Source organism: Microtus oregoni, unplaced genomic scaffold (assembly GCF_018167655.1).
Source record: "Microtus oregoni isolate MIOR12 unplaced genomic scaffold, Mior012 000067F_003, whole genome shotgun sequence".
NCBI lineage: Eukaryota > Metazoa > Chordata > Mammalia > Rodentia > Cricetidae > Microtus > Microtus oregoni.
Genome location: NW_024543956.1, coordinates 480,912 through 491,400, shown reverse-complemented (window position 1 = coordinate 491,400; position 10,489 = coordinate 480,912). Strand labels below are relative to the sequence as shown.

The 10,489-nt window shown below is 50.0% G+C and overlaps 1 pseudogene; it reads right to left on the bottom strand.

The window, feature by feature from the left end:
• Positions 1 to 7,185: 7,185 nt before the first annotated feature.
• On the bottom strand, positions 7,186 to 7,361 carry LOC121440344 (annotated as a pseudogene).
• Positions 7,362 to 10,489: the final 3,128 nt, after the last annotated feature.

Here is a 10,489-nt window from a genome sequence, read left to right as displayed (position 1 = left end):
TACCCGGTCCTTCCTGGCAAAGAGGAAGCAGTTTGAAAAGGATATACATGCCTCTTTCAGAATCCTGAATGCAAACCTCCACAGTATTTTCAAAGCGCAGCAGAAGTCAAGGTAAAGTTGTGACCGACCCTCTGTAAAGGAAACCTGTACCGCTTTCGCTCTTCCTTCCAAAGTCACTCCCGCCTGCCATTGTGACACTGTGCTGAGTGGAGTCGCTAATGGGACCTAGGTAGCACTGCATTTTCTCTGTGAGCTAGTCCTGTCCATAGCTGGAGGACCGCCCCCCTCGTTTATGCCGCTCAGGTGTGTTAGCTGCAGCAGGACTGGTAAGAGAACAGTTCCTCACCGGTCAGATGACAATACAGATAATGTCCTGTGAGGAAGGCCAGGCCTCTGTGGTCCTCAAAACTGTACCTTTTAGGATGTGCCATCGGCGCTCTCTTTGGTAAATCGTCGTCCCCGTGTGGGGAAATGGTTCTGTGCACTCTTTGTGTATGTGACTCCGAGAAGATGAAGGGTATGTTGCCTTCAGTACACGGACTTGGGCTTTCAGGATATCTAGGTTACTCCATAAGGGGAAGGGAAGATGAATCTAATTTTAAGCCGGAAATGCAATCTTGGGAAACGTATGCCTCCGAGCATCCTCGGCGTGCGAGAGGGAAGACGCACAAAGTGATGACACCGGTAGCAAATTAAGACAAGTTCTTCTGGGACGAGAGTGATATTTCCGCCTCTCAGGAGACAATTTAATTCATGCCCCCTTTCTCTTTTGCGCCTGGCTCTTGTCTCAAAATGTGAAGTGTGTGCATGCGTCCTTGCCGTAGCCTCACACAGCGTGACAGTGCTCAGTAATTGTGACTGTGTTTCACAGGCAAGAGCTTCACGCCATGCACTCCCAGATGTTTGAGTCGCTGCATCAGGGGTGGCTGGACGATGTGGAGAGTTCAAGGAAGCAAGAAGATCACCTCGCTGTGAGTGTCGCTCTTAGCTTGGAATAGAGCCACCTTGTCTGTTTCCGAAGTGGCGGGGCTTTGATGCTTTGATGCTGCATATCGCCACGGAAAGGGACCCGACAGGACAGGACGGGACATGAGCATCGGGAGACAGGGAGGGTGGTGCTTGTGTCCCCGAGAGACTGGCCGTCCTCTCCAGCTTGCTTCTTTTTCTGTGGAGGGGTGGTGTGGTCATGGCTGAGGAGCCAGCATAGGAGGGAGGCGGAGTAGGCACTGCTTGGAGAGCGCAGGAGAAGGTATGGGCTTGGGTGCTCAGAGGGAAAGCTATACCATCCGTGCAGTGCAGATGCCAAAGGTGCAGGACAGGGTGAGGGTGCGGTCCCAGGTAGACTTCTGACACAGTGACGAGGGAGGCAGAGTGAGAGCAGTGCCTGTGGCTGTGGCAGAGCAGGTGGAGGCTTAGCGTTCAGAGGTAGCTAAGTGTTCATGGACACAGACTAGTGCTGTCTTTGAGGAGTCTTTCATCCTGATGGAGGACAGGGCGGTACTCCCAAAGATGCTGACTTCCAAAAGTAGGGAAGCAGAGCCTGGAATCTGAGGGAGATGGAGACAGATTCCAGTCTGGCGGTGAGGAGCATGTTCTCCGGACCCCACTGATTGCCATGCAGCCATAGTCCTGCTGCTTGCTCCTCATGAAAACTCAGAAAATGAGTCACCTCCCTGCCTCAGTTTCCTAGGAGGGTGAAAGCAGAGCCGTGAAGAATCCCCGCCTTTCTAGACTTTGTGTATCGAGTGCTTGCAGTTTTTGACATGTTGCTGTGGAATGTTTGACCACAGGAGCTGCAGTATGTTTGCTATTCGTCTTCCCTGCCCTTCTTATTAGGTCGATAATACAGTTGATGGGATGATGTCACACTCCGGGGAATGACCGATTGATGAAGAACTTTTGGGGCGGGGTAGGGTTGGGAGAAGGGATTCCTTGGAAGCTAGTCCGTGCCCTCGGTGTCTTCAAAATACTTTGTGAATAAACAAAGGAACGTTTTGTGCTTAATTTTGGCGAGTGAGGAGGGAATCCACAGATGAGGTGGGGCTTATGTTAATTTCAAACTGAATAACGATTTTATAGTATTTTTGCACCAGCTAGACGGACTATCTCCCTCTGTGACAGGTCAGGTCTTGTTATGTTGCTTTTGGCACTGAAGGGCATGTCTTCAAACGCGTTCTTGAAATGTCAGCACACAAAACATCACGGGAAGCGATTTCTGTGACTGGCAGCAGGGTTGGATGTTCAGTTGTACTGACATTTTGTCATTATTCTCCTACGTTTCAGCTTATAACTTGGAAGCAGATGAAGATTTTACAGAAAGCTATAGGGGATCACGAAACTACGATTGGAAACGCTAAAGATTTACGTGACACATTTTTGAAGGTCTGGTAGATTGCACTTGTCAACAGAACACACCCCTATGCCATGCCACGTGTCTACAAAAGGAGAAGACAGATTGGCCCTTTCTCAGCTTGTGGGAGAAGTAATTAGTTTTGCAGAGCATGATCACACTCTCTTGGGAAAATTTTCCCCACACCTAGGAGCGATGCTAAGGTTTGTTTGACCTGGGAAGCCGATGACAGTGTCGGGGGCAGCTTTCTAGCACAGGAGCTGGTGACGAGAGCTCTGCTTAGAGAGGATCACAGTGCATCGCAGTGATGAGTTATGGACCTCCGGTGACATTGCGATGGAGATTGGCACGTCTGGGGATCCTTCTGGTTTTCTCTGACTGTTTGGATTGGACAGATCAGTGAAATACACAATGGGCAAGGGTAGCTTTTATTTTCTTTCATACATTTATAGTCTTCCGACATTAGCATTGTTCTCCAGTGTTGGTGGTCATGCGTTTCAGCATCTCCCCAAGAGATGTGGGAAATGAAAAAACTGGTAGAGGGTTAATCCTCTTTGAACTGCGAGCTGGCAGTTCTACCCTTGCTGAAGCTCCAGGTCCTAAGTGACCTCTGTATATCCAGGGATTGAAGCAGCCCTTCAGTGGGAATTCTTTGTGATGCTCTCATTAAAATGCTCTGTGAAAGATCTCTCCTCAGACCCGACTCAGATGCCCTATCTAAAGTGCTCCATGTGTCATAGTAAATTGAATGTTTTCAGGATGCTGGCGAGAAGCTAGGTCTGTCTTCTCTGAGCAAGTGTGAGTACCCCTGTTGGTACCCTAGTGAATATTCCTAGCACCCCCGTGTACTCCAGGAATGTGCCTATAAGCCCAGAGTGGAGAGGGTAGAGACAAAAGGATCCCTGGGGCTTGTGGGACCACCAGAACAGTCAAACTGTAAAGCCTCGTGTTTCGTGAGAGACCCTGCCTCAAAACTTGATGTGGTGAGGGGTTCTGGAAGGCGCAGGTGTTCCCGAGTGCACACGTATGCTTGCAGACAGGTACACGTGAAGGAAATCACTTTGAATTTGTTATGACCTCTGGTCGCCATACTCAGACACATGTGCATGCACACTCTCCTGCACCCCCATGCACGCAGAAATATAAGTTAGTATTCAAGACCTTGAGAGCCACCTACATACATCTAGGCCTTTAGGAAGAGCTTAAGAAAGGGAACATGCAGCTCTAATGCAGCTGAGTACTGCCTGGGAGCCTGTTGGAAGAGCCACCCAGAAAGGCTCCCTTCTAACTGTGGGTGCTCAGTGTGAGCAGCAGCAGTAGCTCAGAGGGAGCCTTGTGACTGGGTTTCTCTGGCTTCCCAGGTGGTCCCTTCTGCCCTGTGCTCGCTCTTCTCGCTCTCCCTCTGCTTCTCCACCCAGGCTTCCCTCCTTTCCTAGTCCTCAGTTCTGCCTCTGAGAGACTGTTGTCCTGAAACACGGCCTTTCCCTCTCCCAGATTTCCCGGTGGCCTTCTTGCTTTGTTCTCTCTGTTTCCTGTGTCCTCCGCACAACACCCTCTAACATACACACACACACACACACACACACACACACACACACACCACCCACACCTTCTTAAAAGCTTCACTGGCTGCTTGCTTCTGTCTCCCCGTCTTCCCTCCCAGAGTACCAGCTTCTCCTGAAGTGTCTCCCATTCCCTACCCATGCTTTGCTTCTGTTTTGTGCCCAGAAAGCACCATGTGCGCTGTCTTCCCTAATGTTTCTACTGCTTGCAGTCGCCATCTGTGTCCTCTTCAGCCGCCAGCCCAGCAAGCTCCCCTTCCATACCTGTGTTCAGCTAGTGTGCAGGTCATCTGTTCCTAAGCTGCTCTGGACCCTGGGAATAGGGCAGGGACTGGACCGGCGTTTTGCCCTTTTCTGGACAGAGGGCGACACACTTCTTTCTCCTCTGTGTCCACCCCTGCAGTGTCCTTTGAGAGAACAGAGGGATTTGAGTCCTGGCTTGAGCTTTCCTTAGACCGAAGGGTCGTGGGATTGCACACTGTGTGTTCTTCGGTGAAAATCACATTCTATGGGCATGGCAAATGGCTCCTTCCTCTGGGCAGCCTTGGGGGTGTCCAGTGTGGGAATCCTTGGGGAGTCTCCAATGTGGGCCCATGCCTGGCCTCCGAGGTCTGCCCCACGTGAGGCCTTTAACATATCTCCACCCATTTTCCTGATAAGTCCCTTTGCTCTTCTTGTCCCACAATGATACCACCTTAAAATGGGGGACTGGAAGGTTTCCTGAAGTGGAGTAACTCTTTAGATGTGCTGAAGTAGCCACTGTTCTTACTCTGAATTCCTAACAAGCATCCTTTGGCTATGCAAAGTCGGTTCTTTTAAAATTACATGAGGTGAGGTGTCAAGCCAGACTCGAGTGGAGATTTGTTCGTTTGTTTGTTTCAGAAAGCCAAGGACTTGCATGAACATGGCAAAACTCTCATTGGTGGCGAAGAAAGTGAAGTGAAGAAACAAATCTCCAAGGCGCAGGACAGAGTTATCATGGAAAGTGTAAGTCGTGGGTCTGTGATGCTGTGTGCCTCGGAATGGCTTCCTAAGGGCAGAGATGGAACAATGATCCCCTAACTCTCCGTTTTCCCACAGCAAGAGCAGGATGTGTCGGTAGTTGAAACGTACCTTCAGTCCCTGGTCCTTACAGCTGTGAAGAAACCTTCTGAAGCTCACCTGGAGGAGGCACAGGGAGCAATAGCCGTGCCCAGAGGGTGTTAGTAGTAGTCAGTGCAGCTCCTTTCTCTTTACTTTGTCGGTTAGAAATAAGACTGAGACTCTGTTGACCATGAAGTGAACCCCAACAGTTCTGTGAGTAGCAACATTTAAGTGTGGACCCTCCTGACCCTGACATTCTCCCCAGCAGGGCCAGTTACATTCAGGAAGCCAATGTCATTTGATTCTACGACAGGCTGCTTTGGTTCTCTGTCACCTGCCCAAAGTGAATGTTACCTTGCTTATTTCAGGAAGAAATAAATAACGGTGGGATCCGCCTTTCCGTGCTTGCTTTCATCCATTCATGAGGTCACAGAGCCAACTGCATTGCAAATGGAAAACCAGCCCCACCTGCTCACTCAGACGTTCAGTAGAGCACAACTCTGTAGTTTCGTGCTCAGATGCGCTAGACTGTTAACACGGTTCCCGAGGCAGAGCCAGATCTTCACGTGTTGGCTTAGAGCTTGCAGTGGGGCTCTGGCTTTTCCCAAAGACATCCAGACTCATTTCTGGCATTATTCAACACTGGCTGGAAGATCCCTGCCCTTCCCTTTGGTCAAAAATATTTTATCTGTGAGTGTGTGCATAGGCACTTACAGTTTCAGTATTTTCGGTGGGTGTTTCCACGAGCATTTTCTAGTGTTCTCTTTAGAGTTTAATTTTACTCACGTAGTTCTGCGTGTGCGTGCGTGTGTGTTTGTCTGACTCTTGTGTCATTCTCTTACTCTTGTCCTGTGCTGTATCTTTTGAAGGAATCCCGAGAATCTGTGTTCAGTACATTTGACATTTATCTTCCTTGTTGAGTCTTTGCGAGCATATTCCCAGTGTGTGTCGGTACCAGGAAGGTCAGACTTTAGGCTCAGTTCCCCTAGGGCTTGAGTTACAGGGGGTTGTGAGCTACCCAAAGTCGGCGGTGGCTAGCTGAATCCCAGTCTTCTGGAACCACAGCTGGAGCTCTCAACCATGGAGCCATCTCTCCAGCCCTGTTCAGCACACTTGAAATTGCTTGACCTTTTACCCGGAGTTTGTGAGCTAAGCCTATTCTTTGTGTAGATTACAGAAATGAATCTATGATGGAGAACAAAAGCCTTCTGGGAGGGGAGAGAGGAAGGAGGATCACATTCTCCTGTCCTTCCCGTCCTGTGGCTCTGCCTACCACTCTTTGTCCCAAATTTTCATGGTGAATTCTAGTCTTCCTTTGAAGGCCAACCTGATGGATTTTTTTCTTTTTTACAAAAATGTTACGTGTGTGTGTGTGCACGCACACGCACACGTACACAGATAGGACAGAGGATAGACCTTGGGAGTGAGTCCTGAAGTTGTCGGACCTGGAGATTGGACCCAACTCATCAGGCCTGGTGGAACGTGCCTGTTCAGCCATCTTACTAGCCCATTGACTTTACTACCACATACATCCCTCCATCCCTCCATCCCTCTTCCCTCCCTCCATCCCTCCTCTCCCTCCCTAGTATTCCCTTCCTCCTCTTGTGTTTCACCCTCACCCCTGCCGTGTGTGTGACTGTGTAGGGCAAAGGCTGACACTGCGTATCATCTGTAACCCCTCTTTTCCCAGACAGGATGTGATATTTATTACTGAACATGATTTAGTAGGGTAGAGGGTAGCACCACAGTAGAAGCCCCGAGGAGTGCGGGGCCCGCCAATGCCCGTGGGACCAGGATTGGTGATGCAGCTGACCCCTCGGCCATCAGGAACGAGTCACTTCTCAGCGACTGTGTCCTTCAGATCAATCTACATTCAGTTTAGTGAAGCCTCACCTCTTTGAGAGAGACAGACAAAGAAGAACTCAGTGAGGACGACCAGGGCAAGAAAGTGGGAGGAAGGGGCTTAATAACACCACTTGCCTCTGGCAGCACGGAGAGCTTGAACTTGGCTTTACGTAGGGCCTCCATCCGATGTTCCTTATTCTGAGGCATGATTCAGGTGGACGTGATGGCCTGGACAGTGAGACCCCTGGCCGTGGTGACCTGAGGCTTCCCTAGGGCACAGCGAATACCTGTCTGGGGCCTAGATTGGAGGCGACATTGAGGTCAGAGCTCGAAGAGCCTTCAGAAGATTGTCTCCAAGGTCCCTTCGGGGAGCCCATACAGGCAACAGGGTGAGGTCACTCCGAACGAGTGTGCTGTTGGCAAGCATTGCACACCAGGCCCCAGTGAGAAGCTGCTGGCAACCGTTGCACAGCGGGCCCCGCTGAGAAAGGGGACCTCCCGTGCAGCTTAGTTGGCTGCAGATTTACCTTATCTTTTAAGACACAGTCTCTCAGTGAACATGAAACTCACTGATTTTGTCAGGCGGAGTGGCCAGAGAGCTTTGCGGATGGATCCAGCACTCTGTCCTCCACGCCAGACATGCTGGCTCTAGGGTTTAGGAGTATTGCTGTGCCTGGATTTTCCGTGGGCGCTGGTGATCTGAACTCAGGTTCTCATGCTTGCATGGGAAAACCTAACCCACTGAGCCATGATCCTTGCCCATCTTTAATTTTATGGTCAGTAACATTAGTGTTAGAAATGAATGACATCTGCGGTGCCATTTTATCCCACGTACACATGTGCATGGATGGTGTGCAGCCTCGCCATACTGCTACCTTCTCCCTGCTCTCAGATGCTACAACTCACAAACCTCTTCACAGCCTGGCCTATCCTACTTTCTGCTCCCTGGGTTTCATTGTGTTTGTTTGTTTGGTTGGTTGGTTTTCATTATGAGATAAAAGGGAACATGTGACACTTGGCGTGGCTCTCTTGCTGCTCTGTGATGTCCCGTTGCATCCATTTGCCTGTGGATGACAGGCTTTCCTTTGCTTGTCCCTCATGCGAATGTGCCATGTCATGTATGTGTTAAATACTGTATTCTGTATGTAACACAGCATTTTCTTCATGCCGTATTCGTTGATGGCCACCCAGGATACTTCCTTGAGCTTTTCAATGTCTCCTCTAACTACAAGGCAGCGTGTCTTTGTTGGTTTATGTTGTCAGCGTGGCTGGACTGACAGACGTCTAGAGTAGAATTAGGGAAGCTCACTTCTGGTGTGTCTGTTCTAGAACCATTGTCAGAGAGGACGGATTTCCCAGGAGAGTAACAGGGGAAGGTCTCTCCCTGGGTGTGGATTTTCCATGCAGTAGTCTGGGAGCCCAGGCAGAATTAAAGAAGAGAAAGCCTGCCAGGGCAGCCTAACTCCATCCTTCCTGAGCAAGAGCATGTAGTACCGTCACCATCACTCATGGCCACAAGACTCCAGAGCCTCCAGCCATCTAATGGAGATGCACAGCAGCTACAGTCCAGGGAGCTTCCAGGCCTGGATTGCAGCTACATCATTTGTTCTCCTTGAGCCGAGGCTTCCAGCTTGTCAGTTTAGCTGATACTGAATTATCCCACTGTCTGGCATGCAGAAGGCCATTTGTGGACAATCCAGCACCCAATTGGGTAAGGCATTCAAAGAATTCCAGCCACCCCGTGAATGTGTGTGTGTGTCTGTGTGTGTGTCTGTGTGTATGTCTGTGTCTGTGTGTGTGTACATTTCTCTATTGGTTCTATTCACCTAGACAGCCCTGACTTATACCGGATTCTCTCTTATGCGTGTGTTAGGATGAGGGGTTTAAGTTTAATTGGCCATGTTCATTAGGTGAAGCAAAGGGGGCTTCTGATTGCTGGACTTTGGTAGTCAACCTCAGGAAGAGGAAGTGACCACATGAGTGAATGGACCTTGGTGGCTAGCTTTAGGAATGTCATCTAACAGTCTTCAGCAAGGCAGAGGGAATGGGAGAGAAGGGCAAAGCCTGCCAGAGCCATGCACACCAATTTCAAGCTAGCCAGAGTCCCTTCAGCCATCCACGTTGGTGCCAGGACTAGAGAGAGCAAACTCGACATGGCACCTTTTGAGAGTCCTAAAACCCATGGATTGCAACCTGAGGGCTGCAGACCCTCGGGGGTGGGGTGTCAAATGATCCTCTCACAGGGGTCGCCCGAGGCCATCGGAAAATGTAGATATTTCCATTTCTGTTCATAACAGTAGCAAAATTAGAGTTATGCAGTAGCAATGAAAACGACGTTTTGGTTGGGGTCACCACAACACGAGGGACTGTATTAAAGGGTTGCAGCATTAGGAAGGTTGAGAACCACTGCTTTACACTCTCAAAGCCCACCTCCAGTGACACACCTCTGCCCACAAGGCCACCCTTCCTGAGCCTCCCCAAAAGCAACACCAACTCGGGAACAAGAATTGAAATATCTGAGACTATGGAGGTGCATCCCCTTCTGACTACCATAGCCCTAATGCGGCTGAAGGCATTGCAGCCATGAATCAAGCCTCACGATAAGGGCCCTTATGGGGGGACACGCCCTGGAAAGCCTCCTCGAATCTAATACATGGGCCCTGTTGGTCCCTGCTTCATGCATGCATCTATGTGCTGGACAGCCTCCCTCGTGAGCACACATTCTCCTGGTCTGCCTCATGCAGGCACGCCTCTGAGGCATCTCTCGGGCATGGCTCACGCATGAGCTTGCTGTGCTCACCTTTATGCCTGCTAAGCCCGCCACTCACGTGGGCATGTGCTAGGCCCCACCTGCTGGAACACCCTCTCCCAGCCAATCATAGAGATGCAATCTTGGGGAGGAGAGGGACTGGTTCCATATGTCCTCTTTCTGAGGAGAAAGGCACTGGGGTGATAATGGCTAGGTGGGTGATCGGATATTGGGGGATGCTGTGCTGAGGTTTTGCGGGTAATGAGAGAAATGAAAAACCGGTCAGACTGATCTAATTGCTTCCCACCACGCTGTTTAGGCTAGGCTAAAACATTTCATATGTGACAAGGGCCATCTAGTAGGAGACAGTAGCACATGGGAGAGCATTGCCTTAGGATAGCCTAGAACTGGCCAATTAAAAATATGTCCAAAGTATGCTTCATCTACATACCCCAAGGACAGATAGGAACCGGCCAACCAAGGACATACGTATGTCCATACTTCATTTGTGTAATGATACGCTTATTGAATATCGCACCCTTTTGTCTCGATCCGTAGACTGGGTTAGGGTCCAGGAGGGACCCCTGAGAGATTCTACCTGAGGTCTGACTGTTCGCTTTCAGAAGCTTCTGGACAGAATTGGGGAGGGAGAGGATAGGGAGCCACCTGTGGAATTTATACCTTTGACTTGGAGTGTCTTTGGGCATATCCCACCTTGGAGGAAGGATGGTCTTCCCCCGGAATTCCAGGAAGCCTTGGGAGTCTGGTCGTCTTAATTTGTCTTGTGATTGTTCTCGTTCGCTTCCTTTGTGGGATATTTCCCTATCTTCCCAGACCCGGAACTAGCATAACCAACAACATGGGAACGACTTGCTCTGCTCCTTTGGATTTAACCCTTGC